Source organism: Panthera tigris, chromosome E1 (assembly GCF_018350195.1).
Source record: "Panthera tigris isolate Pti1 chromosome E1, P.tigris_Pti1_mat1.1, whole genome shotgun sequence".
Classification (NCBI taxonomy): Eukaryota; Metazoa; Chordata; class Mammalia; order Carnivora; family Felidae; genus Panthera; species Panthera tigris.
This window is the reverse complement of record NC_056673.1, coordinates 41,267,837-41,292,416: the sequence shown is the minus strand read 5'-3', so window position 1 is coordinate 41,292,416 and position 24,580 is coordinate 41,267,837. Positions and strand designations below refer to the sequence as shown.

The 24,580-nt window shown below is 53.8% G+C and overlaps 1 long non-coding RNA gene and 4 other non-coding genes across 6 annotated transcripts; all 5 read right to left on the bottom strand.

Moving 5' to 3' along the window:
* Positions 1–1,507: 1,507 nt before the first annotated feature.
* Positions 1,508–1,698, bottom strand: LOC122233887. Its single transcript, XR_006211612.1, has one exon. It is a non-coding gene; the product is annotated as a U2 spliceosomal RNA (small nuclear RNA).
* A 5,123-nt stretch (positions 1,699–6,821) lies between these two features.
* LOC122233902 lies at positions 6,822–7,005 on the bottom strand. The gene has a single exon (XR_006211625.1). It is a non-coding gene; the product is annotated as a U2 spliceosomal RNA (small nuclear RNA).
* A 7,530-nt stretch (positions 7,006–14,535) lies between these two features.
* Positions 14,536–14,726, bottom strand: LOC122233891. The gene has a single exon (XR_006211616.1). It is a non-coding gene; the product is annotated as a U2 spliceosomal RNA (small nuclear RNA).
* Positions 14,727–19,543: 4,817 nt separating this feature from the next.
* On the bottom strand, positions 19,544–23,326 carry LOC122233679. 2 transcript variants are annotated; one of them, XR_006211345.1, is made up of 5 exons: positions 22,711–23,326; positions 22,300–22,344; positions 21,611–22,106; positions 21,316–21,455; positions 19,544–19,940 (listed from the first exon to the last, which is right to left on the bottom strand). It is a non-coding gene; the product is annotated as an uncharacterized LOC122233679 (long non-coding RNA). The 2 variants fall into 2 exon arrangements; XR_006211344.1 differs by lacking the exon at positions 22,711–23,326 and having other exon boundaries at positions 22,300–22,654.
* Positions 22,465–22,655, bottom strand: LOC122233885. Its single transcript, XR_006211610.1, has one exon. It is a non-coding gene; the product is annotated as a U2 spliceosomal RNA (small nuclear RNA).
* Positions 23,327–24,580: the final 1,254 nt, after the last annotated feature.

Genomic DNA, 24,580 nt, shown 5'->3' with positions numbered 1-24,580 from the left:
GATGTATTGGAAATACTGGAGAAGCAATATTTCACAGGCCCGGTTAGGACAGCCAATGAGCAGTCCGTTGCATTTGGACGATGTCGCCGGATTCGGATATTTAGACCTTCAAGACCTGGAAAGTATGAAGAATGTGAGTTTTGTTGTGTTTAATTAAACTCTCGTGTCAATTTTAAATAAAGCAGTTTCCCACAGTGCTTTTTGAGCTGTCAGCACAGAGCCCGACGCGGGGCTCGAACTCACAAACCAAGAGATCATGACCTGAGCCAAAGTCCGACGCTTAAGCGACTGAGCCACCCAGCTGCCCCCTCCCCCAATGCTTTTATTTTTCCTTCTCCTGAAAGGGCCTCTTGGGGCCTGGGTAACAAATGTGTTGAGGTCTATCTAGTTTCCTCCCCGGCACACATGAGAGTTTAGGTGAGCCAGATCAGCCCGGTGCTATGGTTTTCGCCGGCTACATTCAGTGGCACAGGTGGCACCAAGAACGTGTCAAGGACCTGAGGGTATGTGCAAGGAAATGAATCCGGGTCAATAGGGGAGGCAAGGACATTGAGGGATCCGGGGTAGGGGTGAGGGTGTAGGTGTGAAGGAACAGAGGAAAGTGTCAGGTGTCAAAGGGCAGAGGAAGGGCAGAAGCGCGATGAGAGAGAGTGTGATGCGGGATGGGGACACGGTTAGAGCAATTGGGAATGACAAAATCTAGCGGGCGGACGAGGGGGATAGATTCAGCCGCAGTGGAGAAACTGAGAGGCCAGGCGGGGTGTTGGGAAGGAATCGCCCGTGTGACTGTTGAAACTCACCAGGAATGACAGAAGTGTCTCAGAGAGAGACAGCCAGGAGCTAAACTTTCAAAAGCGAAATGAGCTGCAGCTGGACACAAAGCACAAGGACAGGCATAGGCGGCCGGGGGGGGGGGGGGGGGGGGGGGCGTGTACAACATAAACGGCCGGGCGCGGGGAGGAGGGCAAAGCTCTTTGAGAGATAAAGTGGCGCAAGACTCCCGGAAACGAAAAATGGAAGGTTTAGAAAAGCTGGCCACCACCGGGAATCACACTACGTACGAGTGCAAATTTCCGGAGAAAGATAAAAAACCGGAAAACGGTAGCGGGAAGCGGCGTTGAGGAAAAAAAAGGCTGCACCCCGGGGCGCGAAACCGGAAAGGGGGGGGGGGGAAATGGGACGAAAAAAAGACCGGCAGGTGAAAAAAGTGCCGGAGGTGAGGAGGAACATGAAATTACGGAGAGCAGGAAAAACCTAGCGCGCTGAACTAACGCGAAAACAATGACCCTCACAACAGGCATCTCGGCCCCAGCGAACCGATCCTGCCGCCAAAGCAAAAACCCCGACTAGGCCCCCCCCCAAAAAAAAAAAAAAAAAGGCGCGACGGGCGAACAGGACAGACAGCACCCACCGAAACAGAGAGAAAGAAAGAAAGAAAAAAAAAAAAAAAAAAACACGCCTCACAAAACCAGCCCTAAGTCTGCTTTTAGAAACCCAGTGAAAGGAAGGGAGGTGCACCGTTCCCGGAAGTACTGCAATACCGGGTCGATGCGCGGAGTGGACGGAGCAAGCTCCTATTCCATCTCCCAGCCCCAAAAATCCATTTAATATATTGTCCTCGGATAGAGGACGTATCAGATATTAAACTGATAAGAACAGATACTACACTTGATCTTAGCCAAAAGGCCGAGAAGCGATAGCGGCCTCCCCCTCCCTCTCCAGTACCGTTCTCCCATCATCCATATTCAACTCATGGTGAGAACCCTAACGCTCACTCCTTTTCTGATATCCTTTGCGTCATCGACAGGACCATCGATAATCACTAGAATACTTTTGTGCACATTTTTTTTCGTTCTCCACATTCTGAAGGGGAAATCCCGTATCCCTGGTTGGCCCGTCCTTACCGCGCCGCACAGCCATTTCTAATCTGCATGATGCCCCGCCTTTTGTTCCCTGAGGAGGCGCGGCCGCCGCGGCCCGACTCCACCCTCCCCACCGCCTCTGCGCGCCGCGAGCCCAAACCCAACTGGGGGCCCACCTCCCAGCGTGCACACACCTCGCGCAAAGACCCGGGAGGAGGGGCGGCTGGCGGGGACTGCAAAGGGACAGCCAACACGGCTGCAGATCCCGGGGCTTCCGGGAGCCCGTGAAGGCAAGACCTTGCTTTTGGCCGCTGCTCTGCCCGCCCCGCCCCGCACACTCAACCACCGTTCAGGGAATGACATCCTGCCTCTTACACGCCCAGCCAGTGCCCCGCGCGTCGCGATGCTGACGGCTCTTCAGCAGCACGCGCCACCCCCACCCCCGCTCGCGTCCGCGTCCTTCGGGCCGTCTTCCGCCCCAGAGTCCGAGCCCCAGGCTGGTTCCCTCGCGAGAAGGGGATGTCCTCCTGGATTACTTTCATTGGGATGGAACAGTTCCCGTCGCGAATCAATAACTTGGCGTTTCCGTCTCCTCGGCGTGATTCACTCCCGCGGAGTTTGCTCAGATACACACGCACGGACCCAAGTGCCTGCAAACTGCGCTCTGTGGACGCCAGTCGTATGCCCTTGTGTCCTCGCCGTGAGTGCGGTGTGGTCACGGTCCTGCCACTCTTGCCGCGAGGGGGCCTTGAATTTCGGGGGAGCAGGGACAGTGACTGCAGGAGCACGGCGGACGTTTTCAGGCAGCGCCTGCTTCCCCAGTCCCGCCAGCAACTCCGCGTGGCATCAAAGTGGGGATTGCTTGGGGGGGGGGGGGGGAGGGCGGGGGGGACAGGGGAGCAGGGGGAGGGGACGATCTTACAGGTGAAAATGGTACCTCAGCATGGTTTTGACTTGTACTTCTCTAATCATGGGTAAGAAGATAAGGCTGAGTGTTCTCTCCTGTGTTTGAGAGCCCTGAACTCTCTCTGTTCAGGGACTTCGGCCCTTTTACTTGCTAGGTTAACTGGTCGGGCTTTATCATAAGGGCTTGTATCGGCAATTTACAGATTAAGGCCCTTTGTATGTAATACAAGCAGTGAATATTTTCTTCTGTTGGCCATCTGTCTTTTGAGGATTTCATCTCCTTGAGGTTCCACTGAAAGTTATATTTTAGAGGCGCCTGGCTGGCCACTCTTGACCTGGAGGGGTCGTGAGTCCCAGCCCCACGTTTAGGCGTAGACATTATCTAAAACATAGGGGCGCCTGGGTGGTTCAGTCAGTTGAGCCTCGAGCCTCTGACTTCGTTCGGCTCAGGTCAGGATCTCAGGTCAGGGTTTGTGGGTTTCAGCCCCACATCCGGCTCTGTACTGACAGCTCAGAGCCTGGAGTCTGCTTTGGATTCTGTGTCTCCCTCTCTATCTGCCCCCTCCACTGCTCGCGCCCTGTCTCTCTCGCTCTCAAAAATAAACAAAATAAATATCACAAACTATTTCTTAATTTAAAAAGCCATTACATTAACAAACAACTTTTAAAAAGTTATTTTTTTCTATCATCCTATTCATCGTTTAAAAAAATAGCTTTCAGATGTTTTTCAGATGAGGTTATAAAATAATTTCCTACATCTTCCCTTAGGTCTTTTTCTTCTTTCTCCACAGCTAAATCTTTGAGCCATTTGGTATCTACTCGGCAGTACAGTGCAAAGGAATGTATTTTTCCTTCACAAACTTTGAGATGCCACCTTGGATCCTAAACTGTACCACGTGTACATTTTTGTAACACTCCTGGATCTTTCTTCCTCTCTCTCTCTCTTTCCTTCTTCTTTTCTTTTTCTAAATGTTTATTTTTGAGAGAGAGGCGCGAGCGGGGGAAGGGCAGAGGGCGGGGGGGGGGGGGGGGGGCAGAGGATCCGAAGCAGGCTCTGTGCTGACAGCAGCGAGCCCGATGCGGGGCTGGAACTCACCAACCGTGAGATCATGACCTGAGCTGCGAAGTCCCCCTCTCAACCAACTGGGCCACCCATGTGCCCCCTCCCCCCTTTTTAAAGATGTTATTGTTGAGTAATCTCTTCCATGCTCTACCGACTGAGCCAGCCAGGCCGCACCACCACCCACCCCCCCACCCCACCCCGCCTTCGATTTTTCTTTAAAAAGTAGCAGAACATGGGGCGCCTGGGTGGCTCAGTCGGTTAAGCAGCCGACTTCGGCTCAGGTCATGATCTCGCGGTCTGTGAGTTGGAGCCCCGCGTCGGGCTCTGTGCTGACAGCTCAGGGCCTGGAGCCTGTTTCGGATTCTGTGTCTCCCACTCTCTGACCCTCCCCCGTTCATGCTCTGTCTCTCTCTGTCTCAAAAATAAATAAACGTTAAAAAAATTTTTTTTTTTTTTAAATAAAAAGTAGCAGAACAGGGGTGCCTGGACAGCTCAGTCGGTAGAGCATGAGACTCTTGATCTCAAGGCGATGAGTTCAAGCCCTGCAGGGGACATAGAACTTACTTAAAAAATAAAGTAGCGGAACACATTGACCTAACCACGTTTGATTCTTTGCGTCCACGGGATTGACCCATCCTTTCCATGTGGATGATGGTTGGGCACCCATCAGACAGAGCCCAACTCCGGGACGTGACTGTGATCCTATTCCTGCCCCCTAGGCATTCATGGTGGGGGTGAGGGGGTGCGTGGTCACTTGTATGGAGAATCCTCCTCAAGAAAATGGATGCCCCATTCGGAAAGCGACAGGCACTACAGAGTGGACGGACCCTCGGAGAGAGCAGGAGGCCCAGTGACAAAGCTCTTGTCTTTTTACCCTGGGGAAATGGATCTGCCCAGGAGGACAAAACCACCCGCACTCTGGGCCTCCTGCCATCACCAGCGGTTCCAACTTAAGGAATAGTCATTAATCACCTTCAACTCCACGACCCCACCGGGGCGGTGCTTGGTCCTGGGAAGTAGAGAGAAACCAGACACCGTTCCTGCCTCCTCGATGCCCCAACCAGGGAGCATCCGGGCCAGGACCAGGATAAGACACCTGCCCAAATGGCCACAACACCAGGTTCCACGCGGAGGGGACTGTGAGAGATGAACACATGGTTGTGGCCCCCACCTGGCTGTGTGACTCCCTTGAGGCCCAAGGCCTCTCCCGTTTGGCTCTGCGTCCCTATGGGAAGCATGCGATACATATTCAATAAAGGAGAAGGTGGGATGGAACACAAAGCCAGTCTGAATCAGGAAGGCCTGCCTGACGTCTTGGCGGGAGGGGGGGGCGGTTGCGGGGGGGGGGGTGGTGGTGGCCTAAAGAACAAGTCAGAGTGCCCATGCAAGTCAGAATTTCAGGGCACATGAGGGGGGAACCCGGGCATTGCAGTCTGACCAAGAGCGGGGGCAGGGGAGCGATTGGAGAATGAGGGGGACCAGTTTGTATCCCACTGACCTGCCAGCCACCTTGAAGGTACGATCTGGGCCTCAAAACTGGGGACCCTTGCTTCTGGTGGGCTCCTCCCTATCATCATGCCCCCACCCCCATGTCCCCGTCCTTCACAGACTCATTCATATCTCAAAGTCAGCCAGCAGGTTCAGCTTCTCACAGGAACCTGCCCGTACCCCTTCCCCTTCCCTTTCTTCCTCCACCTTGTCCCCACCGGCCGGCCTGGCCCTGCCCCCACTCCACCCCCAACCCCTCACCCCCCAACCCCTCACCCCCAACCCCCCACCCCCGCCCTGCCCTTGCTCAGGCTGGAACCCTCCTTATCACATCAGATCAAGACGGCCATCAAACTCTGATCCAAGGGATGTTTGTTGAGTATCCACCGTGGAAGGCACGGTTTCATGGGCACCGTGCCCGCAGAAGGCGGCTGCCCACCCCCATTTCACAGAGGGGAAAGCAGCTTGCAGCAGGTCATAGAGAGTCTGACTTCCTTTGGATCTTTGACTGCAGACAGCTTTTAAGTCTCGCCACTCTCCTCCTCTCTTCCTGCCCTCCCTCCGGTCGATCTGACAAATGCCTTACCCCAGACCCTCCATTCACCACCATAATAAACACACCAACCCAGGCTCCTTCCTTTGCTCTCAAGCAAAGATTTTTGAATCTGCCCGGGAGCCACCCTGCTCTCCCTGGAAAGCTTCATTTATGTGAGCTGTAAACCTTTTCATACCCTCGTGAGTAGTGTCATCAGTCTCCACATCTAAGAGGAAATGCGGGGGGGGGGGGGGCGGTGAGGAGATGGTCCTGCGTCTCCAACGGAGACATTGGAAATCGAGCCAACATGGGCGTGGGGCGTGAAGTATTTCTCCCCAAAAGTGTGGTGTGGTCACCAAGCCGTGGGCCTGGGCCCACGCCCAGGGGCGGGGCATACGAAAGAAAAAAAAAAGCACTTCAGAGGCAGCAAACAGGCACGGTCTTGAGCAGAGAAGTAAGAAAGTTTCAGAGAGACGGGGGCGGCGGAAAGGTGGGGAAAGGGGGGTCGGCGCGTGTGACCCAGAGAAGAAGCCAGAGAGGCACGAGGCACGAAAGGGGAACGCCACTCGGCCGCAGAGCCCGATGACCGGAGGCATGGACGGGGGCTGACCCCAGGCGGCGGACGCCGAGCGGCGGCACGCGCCCGTGCCAGGGGTACTAGAGCCCAGCGTCGGGCTTCTTCCCCCGGCTAGGAGTAATAAGACCATAAGGTCTCCGACCGGTCCCACAAAAGGGGAAACTGCAAGGTTACAACTTCAGGAACCAAAACGCGGGGCGGGGAAGAAGACAAAGCACAGAAGAAGAAGGAAAAAAAAAAAAAAAAAAGAACACAACGAACAGACGGAAAAAAAAAAAAAAACAAAACAAACAAAACAAAGCAGCGCAACACACGAGCCGACAAAGAACAAGCACTAGATTCCACCTGTAGTTCACAACTCTCCAGTCCCCCTCGCGCCCCGAGGCGGGGGGAAAGCGCGCACGGATTCTGGTAATACTGACGCACGAAATGGACGGAGCGAGCCCTTGGTCCCACTTCCCAGCCCCAATAAGCCCATTTAAGTATGCCGTCCTCGACTAGAGAATGTATCAGATACCGAAGGCGAGAAGGACAGGTACTACACTTGACCTTAGCCAAGAGCCTGAGAACCGTTACCGGCCGCTGCCTCCTCCCCGCTACCGCCCTGCAGTCATCCATATTGCACTCACGGTGAGCCAGGTCACGCTCAGTCCACATTCTTGACTCACTATCCCGTGGTACGCGCCACACGCGGTGCAGTTGCAGTTGCCCCCCGCATTCCTGGTGAATTTTCGCGTCCCTTTCCGCTCCCTCCCGTCCTTCCCTAGCGGAGGACTCGCTAATTTGCGTGTCCCGCCCCACCCTGCCCGGGCGGGGGGTGGGGGGTGGGGGGGGAGCGTGTCACAACGGTCCCGCTCCGCCCCTGGCCCGGCCCGCCGGGTCCCCGGAACCCTTCCCGCCGCGGGCCCAGGGCAGGGGAGAGGGGGCTGCGGGAGGAAGCCGTGGGACCGGAGCGGTCCGCGTGCTCCCGAAGAAAGCCGCGGGGTAGAAACGCTGTGCGTCGGGGAGGGGAGCGTCCGTCCCGGGGCCCCAGGCGGGGCCCCGACCTTGGGCGGGCAGCGAACTGTGGCCGGGGCAGGAACCTGCGAGCGTGACTGTGAGCGGCCTCCGTCCTACTCACCTCCTCGCCAGCCTCCGGTGACTGAGACATCCCGCCTCGCCCCCTGTCCCCCGCCCCCGTCCCCGTCCCGCCCTCGCCCCGGCGGGCGTCGGTTTCTTCCCTGGGTTAGTTCTTCTCGAAGTCTGCAGTTAGCTAGCTGTAAGGACCGTGAGACCAGCACGATCGCCCCTCGATCTGATTGAGTCCTCGGTTCCGTCATCCCTGCGGGGAAACCATCCCGATCGATCGCAGCACCGCCGCGCGCCAGACTCACTGCCCTGCGTGCGGTCTTTCCCATCCGTTTGGATCCTCAGGACCCTGGAGCGAGTTGAAGTGGTTACCACCCTCACTTCACGGCTGTGATAACCGACATCAGAGAGGTTGAGAAACTTGTCCAGTGGGACGCAGACTGTAGGCAGCCGACCTGTGGGCCTCACCCTGTCCCAAGACACCGCCTGCCTCTGGACGTGGACCTTGGAGCAGGGAAGGACTGCTGGGCACGCGCGCGCGCGCACACACACACACACACACACACACGCACACGTACACACACACACACACACACACAACACACACAGGGACCGGCACGAGAGAGGCCGGTAACACGATGGTGACATCTGCGGTCACGGCCCTGCCCGACCCCGTCTTAGCTCTTGGCTCTGTGACTGTCTCCCGCCCTGAGTTTACCCTCTGTCCCGTGGGGGTGGGGGCGGGGGCGGGGGGATGATCTCTCCGTCACGCGTTCTCCCGGAAGCGCGGGGTTGCTCGGGACCCTAAGCAAGTTACCTTCGTGACTGGTTAGCCTCTGAGGCCCTGTGTGGAAATGCCCGGCAGGAGTCCGCTGCTTGAGTAGCAAACAGCGTTTTTGCCAGTCACTTCTCTGGAAGCTTCGTCTCCTCGCTGAAGACCACGTCCTGATAGAACCTAACCTAACCTAACGCCGGGGCCTGTTTTGAGCACTTTTCCCTCCCCACTCCCACCAGCCCCACTATGATACGGTATGGAGTATGTCCTGGTCTGTACCCTGCCTCCTTCCACACCCTGCCCCGCCCCCTCGATACCCCAGCTCGGGACGACTGGGAAGATCCCACCTGGACCCCTCTTCCCACCTCTCTGGCGGCCCGTGCACTTAGCCCCGTGCCCAGCACCTAAATATTTGTTGAATGGATGAGCGAATGGATATGGATTCAACGAGGTAGATCTATCGACCAAGCAAGCTCACCCAGCCAGTGGCCCACGGCCATCCTGATGGCTCTTGGGGCCTCTCCAACACAAGACCTCTCTGCTTGGTTCCACGTTCTTCAGTTACTAGCCACTTTATGGTTTCCCAGCTGTTTTGACCCTCAAGACACTCCCATTCCTGGCAAAGGACCGTCTCCCGAGGAACCGAGTGCACCGATCGGCCTCTTGGGAGTTAACTGACTGCAGGGTAGCTGGAGTCAGTACCCCTGCCCCGCCGTGCCCCCCGTGGCCCGCACAAACCGACACACACGGGCGGTGGCGCCTGAAAAGCTACGGCTGGCACCAGCCTCACCCAAGAGCCATGTACCTCCACCCAGCTGTTGCACCCTCCTGGTCCCTGGCGCTGTCGCCCCAAAAGCGTCTCCAGCCACGGGTCAGGGCCGGGGATGGGGACTCTAGGAGCACCCCGAGAGTTCTCAAGCAGCGTCTGTGTCTGCAGCCTGGCAAACCCAGTAGCTCGTCAGACTCTCGGATTTTTACCAAGCGCTCAGGTTGTAAACTCTATCTCAGTACCGTTCTAGGTACGCATTTCTCTCTTTACCGTACCTCTTTGTTCATCTTTGCACCTCTGTATGTGAAAACCCACATTTGTCATCTTTCCCCTGAAGTGCGTGACTTTGCCCACGTTTCATCAGGTCGTTTTTTTCTTTTTTCCTTTTTGTCTTTAATGTTGATTATTATTATTTTTTTTAATTTTTGAGAGACACCGACCAGACAGAGACAGAGACAGCACGAGCGGGGGAGGGGCAGAGAGAGAGGGAGACACGGCATTGGGAGCAGGCTCCAGGCGCCGAGCTGTCAGCACAGTGCCGGACGCGAACTCACAAGCCTCGAGATCATGACCTGAACTGAAGTTGGCGCTTAACCCACTGAGCCACCCAGGTGCCCCCCCCCCCCCCTTTTTTTTTTCTGATCCCGTTCTGGCATCTCCTATATAATTTGGAGAAAAAACCCTGCCTGTGGTTTCGACTGGCAAATATTTATTCCCCTTTCCATTTTTGTTGTTGTTGTTTTGTTTCTGGATTGTTGTTTCGTTTGTTTTTTTTTTTTTAAAGTAGACTCCATGCCCAACGTGGGGCTTGAACGTGAGGCCCTGAGATTGCGAGTGGCATGCTCTACACACCGAGCCCGCCAGGCGTCAAAAATATTGTACAGACATGAGGGGTGCCTGGGTGGCTCAGTCGGTTAACCATCCGACTTCTGCTCTGGTCATGAACCCATGATCTCAAGGTCCCTGAGTTGGAACCCCGCCTGAGGCTCTGCGCTGACATCTCGGAGCCTGGAACCTGCTTCAGATTCTGTGTCTCCCCGGGGCGCCTGGGTGGCTCAGTCGGTTAAGCCTCCGACTTCGGCTCAGGTCATGATCTCACACCTTGTGAGTTCCAGCCCCGCATCAGGCTCTGTGCTGACAGCTCGGAGCTCGGAGCTCAGAGCCTGGAGCCTGCTTCGGTTTCTGTCTCTCTCTCTCTCTCTCTCTCTCTCTCTCTCTCTCAGCCCTTCCCTCACTCACTCTCTCTCTCTCTCTCTCTCAAAAAATAAACATTAAAAAATTAAAAAAAAAAAAGGATTCTGCGTCTCCCCCTCTCTCTGCCCCTCCCCCACTCACTCTCTGCCTCTCTCAAAAATAAATAAACATTAAAACATTTTTTAAAACTGTACAGACATGAACGTTACATATTCACATTGACCAATGTTTTGTAAAAGTTGGACTACCGGAGTCTGAGTCCTAGGCGGCATTGGGTCCTCTGGAAAGAAGCTGCTGGGACTGAGTGAGGCGTGCAGGAGGTTGATTGGGGGTGCGGGGGGTGGAGGGTTAATAAGATGGAGGGAGGAGGCAGGTGTGGGCAAGGAGGGCGTCAGAGCTCTGAGCAACCGGACAAAGGCTTGGCCAAAGGGAGGCCTCTGGAAACAAAGATAGCCGGCTAGAGGAGCCCCGCATGTGAAAACCCAGTAGAAATGGCCAGCAGAAATGGTCGGGCCCCAGTACCCCATGGAGCCCCGTACCCCCACCCCCCCCCCCCCCCACACCCCACTGAGAGCCCCGAGAGAAGCAGTGCCGGCCCCGTGTGCGACCTCCGCGGCCACCACTGTAGCCCCCGCTGTTCACGTGCCGTCGTGCCAGGTCCGGGGTGGCCAAGAAAGGGCCGGCGGGGCCATTTCCTCTGTTGGCTGTCCAGTGGCTCTTATTCCTGCTCGGGCTCGACCCTGATACCCTACGTTCATCTTAGGACTGATGGACAGTCCGGGGCCCTGGTCTCTGACGGTCCCATGGTAAGCATCCCTCTCTACAAGGGCCCAGCAGCATGCCAGGAGCTGCTTTTCAGAAGGCGGAGAGGTCTCTGGCGTCCGGGGCCTGGAGGAGGCCTGGCTCCAGAACCCGAAGGGAGGGCCCCCCGCCCCCACCATGTGACCCTTCGGCGCCGTGGTGGTTTTGCCATAAACTCCACACAGCATCTCTTCCTTCACAGACCCGCCCGCGGCCGCCAACACGGTGGGGTCCGCCGGATCCTGTGGCCCCAACAGCAGGGCTGCCCCTCTGCACCTCGCAGGCCTTCAGAGCCCTTCTCTCTCTGCTCCGCACCCACCTCCCAAGGTGAGGGTCTTCCACGTCCCGCGGTGCGTGAGCCCAAGCAGGGCGTCTACGTGTGGAATGGGTTGCTTCCAGAACCCACAGAGGCCCACCGGGCCCTGGGTTTCCTTCTCTTTCAGTAGTCCGCGGCGGCGGCGGGTGTATAAAGAGGAAGCAGTTTTTCGGGACTTTGGAGGGGATGTCCCACAACGGGAGTCCTTAAACGCTGTGCTGCCCTGTTTCTTTCACTGTAGGGTTTCCCTCCCTCTCTGACTGCGGGGCACCGGAGTGCCTGTATGTCTTGATGGCCTCTGGTGCGCCAGCCCCCCAGCTCATCCTGTCCCGTCGGTGTGATGCCACAGAGGGGATAGATTCGATACTGGGGTCTCTGGGATGAGCGGGTGGCCCAGGCCCCTTGGCCCCTTAGAGACTCGGGGGCACAGAAGGGGTGACGTTGCCCCAGGGTGGGGGGCAGATGTCAGCCTATAACTAACTAACTGTGCTTTTCTCCCCACCCCCCACCCCCGCAACCCGCCGGCAGACTGTCTATCCTTTGCCCATTTTCTGTTGCCTGTTCAACTGTAGGGTATCCATTCCCAGGAACTCAGAAACGGACGCCTTGCATCAGTTAGCCCAGGGTGTGCTTTGCTGGCAACGGGGTGTGCCCAACCCATGAGAAGAAATCCTCTGCGGGGGTTTTAGAAATTTCAGTTCCGGAGACGATCCCGGATCCCACCATGATTGGTTGCTCCGCTTTCTCTGTCCGGGACCGTAAGGTTTCTCGGGGTAGGGAGGCCCGTCTGCCTCTTTCATACCTAGGCATCTGTCTCTCGGTCTTAGCACATAGCAGTCATTCAAGACATGTTTCCTGAACGCATAAACCCCAATTTGTAACACTCACTCGTTGGTTCCCCTGCCTTCTATCAGCACCCCAGGAGCCTAACTCAATACTCCAACCATCCAGTCCCAAACGTGCTCAAACTTGCTAGCACTTGGGGAGAAGGAAAAGAAATGAGTGGGAAAGGGGAGGTTTGGAGTCTCATGAGGCTAAGGAGGCATGGAGAGAGATGACATCTTGCTAGTTCTGTTGGGACCTGAGGGGACCCATAAAAGGGCACATAACGACACAGGGCAACAGACTAGGAAAACGAGAAGAAATTACGTGGTCGGTGTTCTAGATTTGGCTGTCTCTTCTTTCTTTCCTTCTGTCTGTTTTAGCCTATGAGAGGAAAAGAAGTCTCCTTTTTAAGTAGAGAGTGTCACATATTTTTCCTCATGTAGGACACAGTTTTGTAGAAGGAGGTGTATGGATTGGGTGGAGGGATACTGTTGTTAGCTAGATTCATTTTTGTTTATTGTTATTATTTAATTTAAAAAATTTTACGTTTATTTATTTCGAGAGAGCGCGAGCGAGCAGGGGAGGGGGGAGAGCGAGAGAATCCCAAGCAAGATCCGCCCTGTCAGAGCAGGGCCTCACGTGGGGCTCAAACTCACCAACCGTGGTGAGATCATGACCTGAGCCGAAACCAAACGTCGGACGCCTAACCGACGGAGCCATCCAGGCACCCCTAGATTCCTTTTTTTTTTTTTTTTAATAGTCATGGGTCCCCCTCAGCGCTAGGAGAGATTGTAATCCAGATCTGCCCTAAAACATATAGGAGTATAAAAAAGACCCGAAGATTACAGGTGGACAGAAACTGCAGGGAAACCCTGGAAATGTCCGCCAACACAAAGGTATTTTTTTAATCAAGAATGTACATTGTGGGGGCGCCTGGGCGGCTCAGTCGGTGAAGTGCCTGACTAGGGCTCAGGTCATGATCATCTATCTCATGGTTCCTGAGTTCCAGCCCCGCATCAGGCTTTCCGCTGTGAGCACAGAGCCTGTTTTGGATCCTCTGTTCCCCTCTTCTCTCTCTGCCCCTCCCCTGCTTGTGCTCTCTGCCTCTCTCCAAACAAACAAAGTTTAAAAACCTTAAAAAATAATAATAAATAAAAATAAAAAAATAAAAAAGGTGTGTACATCGTGGGTGCTCCACAAATGTATTCCCCGTGAATGGAAAACCTGGGAGAGACAAGTGAGTGAGCAGGAACTCTCCGTTTCCACTGTGGGCACGAGCCACAGCCACTTGTAAATGTAAGGCCTTTCTCTAGTTGTGGCAGCGGACTGTCAAGAAGCCTGAAGGGGAAGCATGTCCCTGACAAGACAGAAAGTGGGTACTTTATACCAGGCGTTGGCCGACTACAGCCGGTACCCCTATTTGGCCCGGTCCGCTCTTGTAAGGTGCACTTTGACAACGGATCGTACAATTTTAAAGGGTTGTAAAAGAAAGAATATGTCACAGAGACCTTTGGGGGCCCATGGAGCCTCAACTTTCTACGATGCGGCTGGCCCTTTAGAGAGAAAGCATGCCCCCCCTCCCGCCGCCCCGGCCCCGGTCCCGGTCCCGGTCCCGGTCCCGGTCTCATACCACCAACGGTGAGGTTAAGAAAACATTTCACCTTTGTGCAGAAGGCAAAAGGGAGCACGGTTGAGAAGGTATGTCACTTTGTAGGTGTGGACTTCCTACGATGATAACCTTCCGCTTAAAAAGTGACCACCGACTTGGGGCGCCTGGGTGGCTCAGTCTGGTTGGGCCTCTCACTTAGGCTCTCAGATCATGATCTCGCAGTCCGTGGGTTCCGGCCCGTGTCGGGGGGTCTCTCTTTCTCTCTCTGCCCCTCTTCCGCTCACGCTCTGTCTCTTCGAAAAACAAGTAAACACTAAAATTAAGACAAAACAAACAAACCACCTGCTTACAGTATTCAGTCATTTACATGCCATAGACCTCACACAGGAGCACGCCCAGGAGACTGAAGTAGTAAGAGAGGTGACCCCATCCCGTGTCGGGCTTGGTCGGACTCCACACCCGTCCAGCCTGGGAGCAAGGATTTGGAAACTTAAGCCCTAACAGCAGGAGTCGTTGTAAACTCCTAGTTGCCACTGCCCAGAAGGTGCAGCCGAGAACAACAGCTTCAGAAAAAGCAAGGCCTCGCGCTATCTTACAGGCGCCCGTCGCGCACGCCAGCCCCGAAGCGAAGAAGAGGAACTGCCAACGCTAGGCGCACCCGGCCGATACCTAACACGAGCAGGACCCGAAACACGTTTATAACCGCATGCTGATCTTGAACACCGCAAGTACTACCTCCCCCAGAGGGAGGAGGGCACCGTTCCTGGAAGTACTGCAATACCAGGTCGATGCGCGGAGTGGACGGAGCAAGCTCCTATTCCATCTCCCGGCTCCAAAAATCCATTTAATATATTGTCCTCGGATAGAGGACGTATCAGATATTAAACTGATAAGAACAGATACTACACTTGATCTTAGCCAAAAGGCCGAGAAGCGATACCGGCCGTGCCCGCCTCCCCGCCACCGCCCTGCCCTCATCCACATTGCACTCACGGTGAGCCAGGTCACCCTCCTTCGAGGTCTCACTTCCCTCGCTTCTCGGACTTTGGTATGGGAGCCACACTAGGCAGCAGGCTCTTGTGCAGATTTTTAAATCTCTGCCTTTTAAAAGAGAAACTGTGTTCTCTGTCGTTGCTTCGTCGCGCTCACCCAGAGGCCATTTCTCATTTGAATGCCCCGCCCCTTCCGCGCGGCGAGGTGTAACCGCGCCCACCATTTCCCAGTTCTCTTGAAGGGCTTTGTGGGCTGGAGCAGAACCTAGGTTGAGGCCAAGCTCTCAGTTGGTTTAAAGCTTTTGCCTGCGTAAAGGCAGGGCCAAGGGGGAGGTGGGGATGGGGGTCTGGGAACTGGGGAGTGTGGAAAGGGGCTGGAGCAGAGTGGTCCGAGTTTGAAGAACGTCGTCCCGTCCCGTCATCACTGTAGGACCCTACGGGGCTTGCTGTATCCAGGGTGCTGGGAACCGAGAAGCGCCCGGCTGAGGTCTCCTGGAAAGGGCTCCAGAGAGAAGTTGGGACCCGAGATTGGGCCCTAACAGGGCTGCTACCCTGCCTTGGTCAGCAGGGCTCTTGGGCACACTACTTGACCCGACCCCAGTCGAGCCTCCAGTGTCCCGGGTCAAGAGGTGGAAACCTTCGTGCCTTCCTGAATGGGGTCGAGGGAGCACGAAACGTAGCTACTGAGGTGACCTCAATTTAAGCCGTCTAGAATATGGGTCCTGGGTCCCACGAGGTACCAGTGAAGGGGCCATCGATTGTGACACTGAAACAACGGAGCGGCAGTACACAATACAATAGGACACGTTGGTTGTTTGGGTCCGACTTGTGCCCAGTGCTTTCTTTTCGGGTCAAACTTGCAAAGTTTACCTACAGATGGAACAGTTGAGACAGAGAGGTTAAGCAATTTGTCCAAGACCACACAGCTTAGTTGGTGGAAGAGGCTGGGTAAGGTCTAGGAAGTCAAGAGCTCAGGGCCTGGAAAGAGCACGGGAAAGAAAGAAAGAAAGGAAGGAAGGAAGGAAGGAAGGAAGGAAGGAAGGAAGGAAGGAAGGAAGGAAGAAAGAGAAAAGTTATTCTTGTGTGTCCAGCCCAGGAGGAGACTAAGAGTTGCTGAGCCTGACACACAGGTAGGTGTGCGGGCGCGGACAGGACGGAAGCCCTCTAAACCCAGTTTGCCTAGTGTGACCTAACGTGGACCTTGTCCTCCTCGCTTCACCCTCCCCCTTCAATAAACCATTTGCCCATTGTCCTGTAAACTAAGATGATGAGAATTATTAGAAATAACGACACGTGGGGTGCCTGGGTGGCTCAGTCGGTTAAGCGCCCCACTTTGGCTTTGGTCCTGATCTTCAGGGTCGGTGAGTTGGATGGAGCCCCTCATCCGGCTCTGCGCCAACAGCACAGAACCTGCTTCGGATCCTCGGTCTCCTGCTCTCTCCGCCCCTCCCTCGATCGTGCGCTCATGCGCGAGCTCACCCCCCCCCTCAATAAACAAAGAAACAAACATTTTTTTAAAAAGAGGGAATAACAAGACATGTTTGGTACGTAGTATATCTGTGAGAACCAAGCACAGGGAAACACCTCAGGCCATTCACTTCTCTGTAGCTCCTCATCTGGAAAGCGAGAGTACTAACAGCAGGCATATAATCTTAATCTTCCCTCCTCCACTCAGGGCCCCTGTTCTCCCTTACCTGTTTTTTGTTTGTTTGTTTGTTTTTGTTCTTTATTCCATAGTCCACAGTTATATTTCCAGTGCTTAGGACAGTACCTGGCATATACTGGACACTTCGTATATTTGGTCAAATAAATGAATGAATAAGTATTATATAATGTGATCTCTACATATGGAAGGTGATCAGCAGACCTCCTGGCCTGTGGTAATTATGACCCTCACTGCGTTCTACCAACTTTCTGCTCGCTTCCACGTTTACCTGGCCATCTTGTGCGTGCGTGCGTGCTTGCTTATTTATTTATTTATTTGTTTGTTTATTTATTATTTATTTATTTATTTAAAGTAGGCTCCATGCCCAACATGGGGTCTGAACTCACGACCTCACGACCCTGAGATCATCGAGAGTCCCATGCTCTTCTGACGGAGCCAGCCAGGCGCCCCACCGGGCTCCCTCACGGAACTTCACGGGCATCTTGATCTGTGCAATGAGGTGCCTGGGATGGCAGACATGCGTGTTCTGTCATCGCAAAGGAGTATTTCCCGTTGCAAATTAATGGTTTCTCATTCCAGTTCACGCACCGGCTTCTTGTGAGTTTGGTCAAGTTACTGAGTGTCTCTATTCTTTGCCCGCTGTCCTTTAAATTGTTCATCATTTTGCATTTCCACCTCGAGCACAGAGCACACTTCTTCGTATCCGTCCTAGTGTAGGAATTGGGAGTATAAGTCTGACGTTACTTTTTCTGGATGGCTACCCAGCCGTCCCGGCATCCTATACGGAATAGCCCCCGGACTGTCAGGTTCAGACGCCACCCTGATCATGTAAAAAAAAAAAAAAAAAAAAAAAAAAAAGTCCTCATACGTATTTAGATATATTTCCGGATTTTTCTTCTCTCTCTCTCTCGTTTTAAAAAGATTTTAGTTTTAAGTAATCTCTACACCCAACGTGGGGCTCGAACTCACAACAACTCCAAGATCAGGAGTCACATGCTCTACCCACTGGCCCGCCAGGCACCCCTGGATTTTTCTATTAAAAATTCTTCTGATAACCTGTTTTTAACGTTTTTGATGCAGGCGCGCCTGGACGGCTCAGCTGGTTAAGCAACCATCGGCTCCTGATTTCGGCTCAGGTCACCATCTCACAGTTTGTGAGTTCGAGCCCCTCAATGGGCAGTGCGGAGACTACTTGGGATTCTCTGTCTCTCTGTCTCTCTCTCTCTCTCTCTCTCTCTCTCTCTCTCTCTCTGTCTCTGTCTCTGTCTCTCTCACTCAAAACACAAACATATGCATAAATAAACAAACTTAAAATTTTGATTCAACGGATTCTCCAGTATCACACCTACTCCATGACTGGCACCTGTGGGCCCTGGGTCGGCAAGGGGCATCTGCCAAGCTCTTCCAGTCCTCTTCTGCGGCCATTCAGCTACTACCATCACACCCCCACAGAGCCTTGGGGATGCCCACGCACAGCAGGAGGGTGTCTGCCCCCCGCCCGCTGCCGAGGACACCAACTCCAACTCCAGGCGCTCCTGAGTGTTCCCTCCTCAGGCCTGGCAGGGCTGTTGGGTCCCTGCCAGCCCAGGAGGACAGCGTCCTCAAGTCCAATCCCCACCGCATCTGTGTTTTTTTACCTGGCCCTGCGGCAGCCCTGCCTTCATCTCCACGTCTACCCTGTCCTCTTGCTCCTGAGCCAAAATCGGACACTCAACCGACTGAGCCACCCAGGCGCCCCTCCATGGGGTTCTTTTTTGTCCCCTCAGCTTTCACAACTAGTTGAAGAGACCCGGTCGGAGAGACATGCCATTTTGTTTTGTCCGACTTCCCCTCCCCTCCCCTCCGCTCTCAATTCTTCTCCCCTCTCCTTTTTCTCCAGTTACACACAAAAGCTTTTGCTTCTGTGACTCCCATCAGAACCCGGTCCGTCTGTCTGACTTGGCAGTGGGCAAGGGAGATTGTTTTTTCTAGCAACGGCTGGCCACGTTAGGGTCACATATACCCTGTTTTAAAAATGACTCCAGGGGCGTCTGGGTGGCTCGGTCAGGTGAGCGTCCGACTCCTGATTTCAGCTTCAGATCGTGATCTCACGGTTCTTGGGTTTGAACCCCATGGCGGTCTTCGCGCTGACAGCGCACAGCCTGCTCGGACTTCTTTCTCTTCTTTCTCTGCTCCCCCCCCACCCCCCACCCCCCATCCTCTCTCATTCTCTCTCTCTCTCTCTCTCTCTCTCTCTCTCTCTCTCTCTCTCTCCCTCTCTCTCTCTGTCTCTCTCTCTCACACACACACCCACACACACAAATAAGTAAATAAACTTAAAAAAAAAAAAATACAAAAGACCCGAGGTGGGACATTTTACCGCAGTCTCGCCGCTCAAAGCGAGGTCTCCAGATCAGCAGCATTAGGGTCCCGTGAGCATGCTGGAAACGCAGGACCACGGGCTTCTTAACAAGACTCTCCTGGCGCGCGCGCGTGCGCGTGTGTGGTGTGTGTGTGTGTGTGTGTGTGTGTGTGTGTGTGTGTGTGTGCGCGCGCGCGCACGGGACCGTTTGAGAAGTGCTCGGCGACGGCACTTGATGACTGAGGGAGAGAGACCGGCAGAAGCAGCAGATATATTCCTCAGGATCTCCACTCTCACTACCGAAATATGCAAACCAATTTCTCTCCACCCTTCTCTCACCCTGACCTTCTGAGTCCCTGAGGAGAGTCTGCAAACGGTTTCTAGAACCTTCTGGTGCCGAGACAGAGAAAAGGAGCCCATGACACACGAGCTAACTTTTTGGTGTTTCTTTTGTTTGAATTGTAAGTGACCGGAAGGCTCCAGGAACTGTGGATGGGATAATAAAAAAGCACAGAAGATACTGAAGGTCATTAATTAGATTCACTTGCATGTTCCTTGAGAGACAGGAGCCGAGAGGTGTGGGACCATTCACGCTGCATTTCTTTGATGGGGCCGGGCGGTGTTACCCCAAGCCAGCCTGAAAACCCTGGATAGTTACATGTGATCAAGGCAGTTGCAAGGGCCAGCAGAGTACCTGCCCCCCCATCCCTCCCGGCCCCCCAACCTCCCACCCCGACTGCGTTCGGGATCCCGGGGCTAGAATATCAGGGTTTGTGTGCTGGACAGCAAGTTTCATGCCCAGCTAGACTGGATCCATAAAACTAGTTAGACTCCCCCAAGAACCGGGCTTCAAAACTTGCCTGCCATCCTTGGGCACCCACCGTGGGCCGGGCCGGCAAATCCCCACATTGTTCTTTTGGTCTTCCAACAATCCCAAAGAGAAGGTGTTACTTATCGTATTTTACATCCAAAGAGATCCAGGCTGCCGAGGCCCCACCTCCCAACATCCTCAGCTTTCTTGCTCTGCTTCCTCCCACAGAATTAAGGGGACCCTTACTCTTGGCTGGTTGGTTTTGCGTCTTTGCGACTGACGGGCCTCTCGTTCCCATCCACGTTCTGAGGAAAGTGGATCAATCAGCGTTCACGATCCCCACTTAACAGATGAGAAAAGCACACTTTCAGAAAGAGATTTCAAGCTAACCGGACTTGGGAGACAGACTCAGATGTGTGGGGGGCTGATTCAAGGAGCTGGACACCTGGCTGCTGAGGGCAGAACATTGGGTGCCTGGCCAGGTGTTTAAGATCCAAAGTGGGTTGCCAGGCAGCCGGCTCCTTTACCTGCACTGCGCCAACCACCTCTAGGGCTGAGTCATCATCTCAGCCCATGAACCGATTTTCTTTTTCTCTTTGGGAGCAGCAGGGGGAAGCAGGGAGCAGCTAAGGGATGGACCCCCCCCCCCCCCGCCCCCCGCCGCCCCCTGTGCCTCAGGACCTCCCAGCACCTTGGGAGTCATCCATCCTGTGCTTAACTTAGGTGACAAGAAAACCAAGGTCCTGAGACCGGAAGGTTCAAGGCCATCCAGGTGTCAGACACAAGAGGGTGTGTAAGCCCAGGCTTCCTGTTGAGACCCCCTCAGATGGTAACACTCCATGATAGGGACCGATTTCATCCATCCCTTGTACTTTGACAAGTTCAATTTCTTTTTCTTTCTTTCTTTCTTTCTTTCTTTCTTTCTTTCTCTCCCTTAAGTTTATTTATTTTGAGAGGGAGGGAGGGAGAGAGAGGGAGAGAGGGAGAGAGAGGGAGAGAGGGAGAGGGAGAGGGAGAGAGAGAGAGAGAGAGAGAGAGAGAAAGAAAGTAAGTGTGGGAGGGCCGGGGGGGGGGGGGAGCGGGGGGGGAGGGAGAATCCCAAGCAGGCTCTGTGCTGTCAGCACAGAGCCCCACCCAGGGCTCGATCCCACAAACCATGAGATGCTGACCTGAGCTGCACTCAAGAGCCCGGCACTTAAACAACTGAACCACCCAGGCGCCCCGGCAAGTCCAAGTTTTTGATAAGTCTAAGGTCACAAAACAGAACTGGGTAAAAATTTCCACAACTAATGGAAAAACTGGACTCAAGTAGAATAAATATTAATTACATGAGACTGAATGAGTTGAGGAGGAGGATCATTTTTATGACTTCATTGCTTGTTCTTTAATGTTTTGTGTTTCCAGATTTTTTTTGAAACCTTTTTTATCTTTTCTCTTAAGCTATCGACAATTGGCAAATTATACCTTTGTAAACAAATATGAAACATTTACTTTTTCTCCCTACATGATCCCTCCAGAATTCGGAAAGTTTTCAGCATTCTTCTTTCTTTTCTTTTCTAATTTTTAAAATATTTACTTATTTGTTTATTTTGAGAGAGAGAGAGAGAGAGAGAGAGAGAGAACGTGAGTCGGGGAGGGGGCAGAGAAAGAGGAGAATGAGAAACCCAGGCAGGCTCTGCGCTGTCAGCCCAGAGACCGAGGTGGGGCTCAAACTCACCAACTGAGGGTTCATGACCTAGCCGAGACCAGGAGTTGGATGCTTAACTGACTGAGCCACCCAGGCGCCCCTAGATTCATTCAGTTGTTATAATCATGAGTCCTCTTGAGCGCTGGCAGAGATTTTAATCCTGATCTGCCCTAAAACATATGAGAGTATACGAAAGTCCTGGTGATGACAGGTGGAGGGAAACTGCAGGAACCACGCGTTTAAGGAAGAAACCCTGGAAACGTCCGCCAACACAAAGGTATTTAATGAAGAGTGTACAGTGTGCGTGCTCAACAAATGTACTTACTTAACATGGATGGAAAACCCGGGAGACACAAGTGAGCAGGAACTCTCCGTTTCCACTTTGGTCACGAGCCACAGCCACTTGTAAATGTAAGGCCTTTCTCTAGTTGTGGCAGCGGACTGTCAAGAAGCCTGAAGGGAGGCATCTCCATGACAAGACAGAAAGGTGTTTTATACCAGGGGTTGGCAGACTACAGCCCGCACCCACATTTGGCCCGGTCCACTCTTGGAAGGCGTGCGTCAACAATGGACACTTTTAAGGGGTTGTAAAAGAAAGATATGTCACAGACCTTCCGGGGCCGTGAAGCCTCGACTTTTAACTACGTGGCGACGTCCGACTCGTACCACGAACGATGATGAGGTTACGAAAACGTTGATGAGGTTACGAAAACGTCTTACCGGGGCAGAAGGTAAAAAGAAGCGCGGCTCAGGAGATACGCCACGTGGGGGTATGGGCTTCCCGCGATGGATCTCGTAGCAGCCTTCCATCGAAGAGAGAACTACCGTTTAAAGACGTCAGCTGTTAAATTTCCACACGCCCCACACGGAAGCACGAAAGACAAACAGTAGCAGAGATAGGTCCACCTGTAAGACTTGTCACGGGAGTGAGCACCCCTCCCCCCGTACTGCGTGGTACCAAGAACCAGAACCAACAACCAGAAGTACGTGCGCGTCTTCTCCCAAGCTACTTACCAAAGGGTAGCAGGTAAGTTCTCGCAAAACGTGCATCACACCTGCCTGCAGAGGAAAAGCTCCACGTTTCCCGAAAAAGAACACAACGCAAGCGAGCACTTACAGGAATGATACGTAAGAGATGCAAAAACTGACTTTAGATACCACAGAAGTTGTCCCCCAAGCTGGGGGTGCACCGTTCCTGGAAGTACTGCAATACCAGGTCGATGCGCGGAGTGGACGGAGCAAGCTCCTATTCCATCTCCCGGCTCCAAAAATCCATTTAATATATTGTCCTCGGATAGAGGACGTATCAGATATTAAACTGATAAGAACAGATACTACACTTGATCTTAGCCAAAAGGCCGAGAAGCGATACCGGCCGTGCCCGCCTCCCCGCCACCGCCCTGCCCTCATCCACATTGCACTCACGGTGAGCCAGGTCACCCTCCTTCGAGGTCTCACTTCCCTCGCTTCTCGGACTTTGGTATGGGAGCCACACTAGGCAGCAGGCTCTTGTGCAGATTTTTAAATCTCTGCCTTTTAAAAGAGAAACTGTGTTTCTGTCGACGCTTCGTCGCTCTCACCCAACGCCGTTCCTAATTTGAATTCCCCGCCTTTTCCCGCCCGCGGAGGCGTGGCTAAAGCGGGCCCACTGGACCCCGCGATCGCTTCCGCGCGCCGAGAGTCGAAGCCGCGCCGGGCGGTCGGTCTCCGCTTTTGTGCATAACGGAGACTAAAGACAGGACCAAAGACGATTGGGGGTGCCGTCAAGAGGGGCCTGTGGAAGGGACCTCTTGGCGGAGGGTCTTCTTGAGGAAAGGCAAAGTCGCAAGACCCTTTCCCTAGAAACGCCGAGACCTTACCGTGTTAAGTTGGTCGCACGCCGGCGCAAAGACGACCTTGGTATCTGTCGGTCGAGCAGCTCATTCTGAGTCAGGGGAGCGGCAGGTCTGCGGGAGGGGCTTCCCGGAGCCGGTGGTAGCCTGCCTGCAAGGCGGAAGGCAGGTGGTAGAAAGTGTAGAGCAGGGAGGGGGGCCTGCCACATCTCGGGAGGCGGGGCTGGGCCGCTGGAGGGATTCCCCCTCCCCCCCCATCCCTCCCAGCTCCAGCCCTTGCGTCTATTCCTGCTTCTTTCTGTGAATGAATCCTATCAATAGCTTTTTTAGCCCCTAGCTGCTGGACAGTGCTCAGCACACATGTGGCACCAGAGAAATCTTTGTTGAAAAAAAGAAATTTCGGGCGCCTGGGTGGCTCGGTGGGTTAAGGGTCCGACTCTTGACTTTGGCTCAGGTGTTGACCTCACGATTTGTGAGATGGAGCCCCGCATCGGGTTCTTCTCTGACAGCACAGAGCCTGCTTGGGATTCTCTCTCTCTCTCTCTCTCTCTCTCTCTCTCTCTCTCTCTCTCTCTCTCTCTCCCTCCCTCAAAATAAATAAATAAACTTAAATAAAAACTAAGAAAAAAAGACATTTGGTGAATGAATGAATGAAGTGCACATGAAACGATACATAATGGGCTTCGCTTGCACCTGACCTGACGACATAGGACTCTTTGCGCCTCCTAATCCCAGATCTCTGTTCAGATATGAGTGTATCAGACCATCCTTTTTTTTTTTTTTTTTAATTTTTTTTTTAACGTTTATTTATTTTTGAGAGACAGAGAATGAACAGGGGACGGGCAGAGGGAGACGGGGAGACAGAGACACAGAATCTGAAGCAGGCTCCTGACCGTGAGTCAGCACAGAGCCTGAGGCGCGGGGCTTGAACCCAGGAACCGCGAGTTCAAGACCTGAGCCCATGTTGGACGCTCAAGCGACTGAGCCATCCGGGGGCCCCTGTATCAGACAGACCATCTTATACTCGCTCATTGGGTTTTGCTGAGAGGGGGGTTGCTATCAGCTGAACGCCCCAAGCAATTGTTCATCTCTCTTTGGCTTTCCTGTTCTGCCTGGTGTTCTGGCCGTCCGCGCAGGTGTCTCAGTCCCCGTCTGCAGCTGGATGCACCCCCAGGGCAGGAACGGGGTCTGTCCGGTCTCTGCTCCCAGCACCTGCCCAGGTGTGTCACATCACGTTACAGGAGATTAACGACAAATCAGTTAACAACGAATATTGGTGCAATCCCTATCAAAATAACACCAGCATTCTTCAATAGAGCTGGAAGAAGCAATCCCAAAGTTTGTATGGAACCAGAAAAGACCCCAAATAGCCAAAGCAATCTTGAAAAAGAAAATTGAAGCTGAGGCATCACACTCCCAGACTTCAAGATGTATTGCAAAGCTGTAATCATCTGGACAGTATG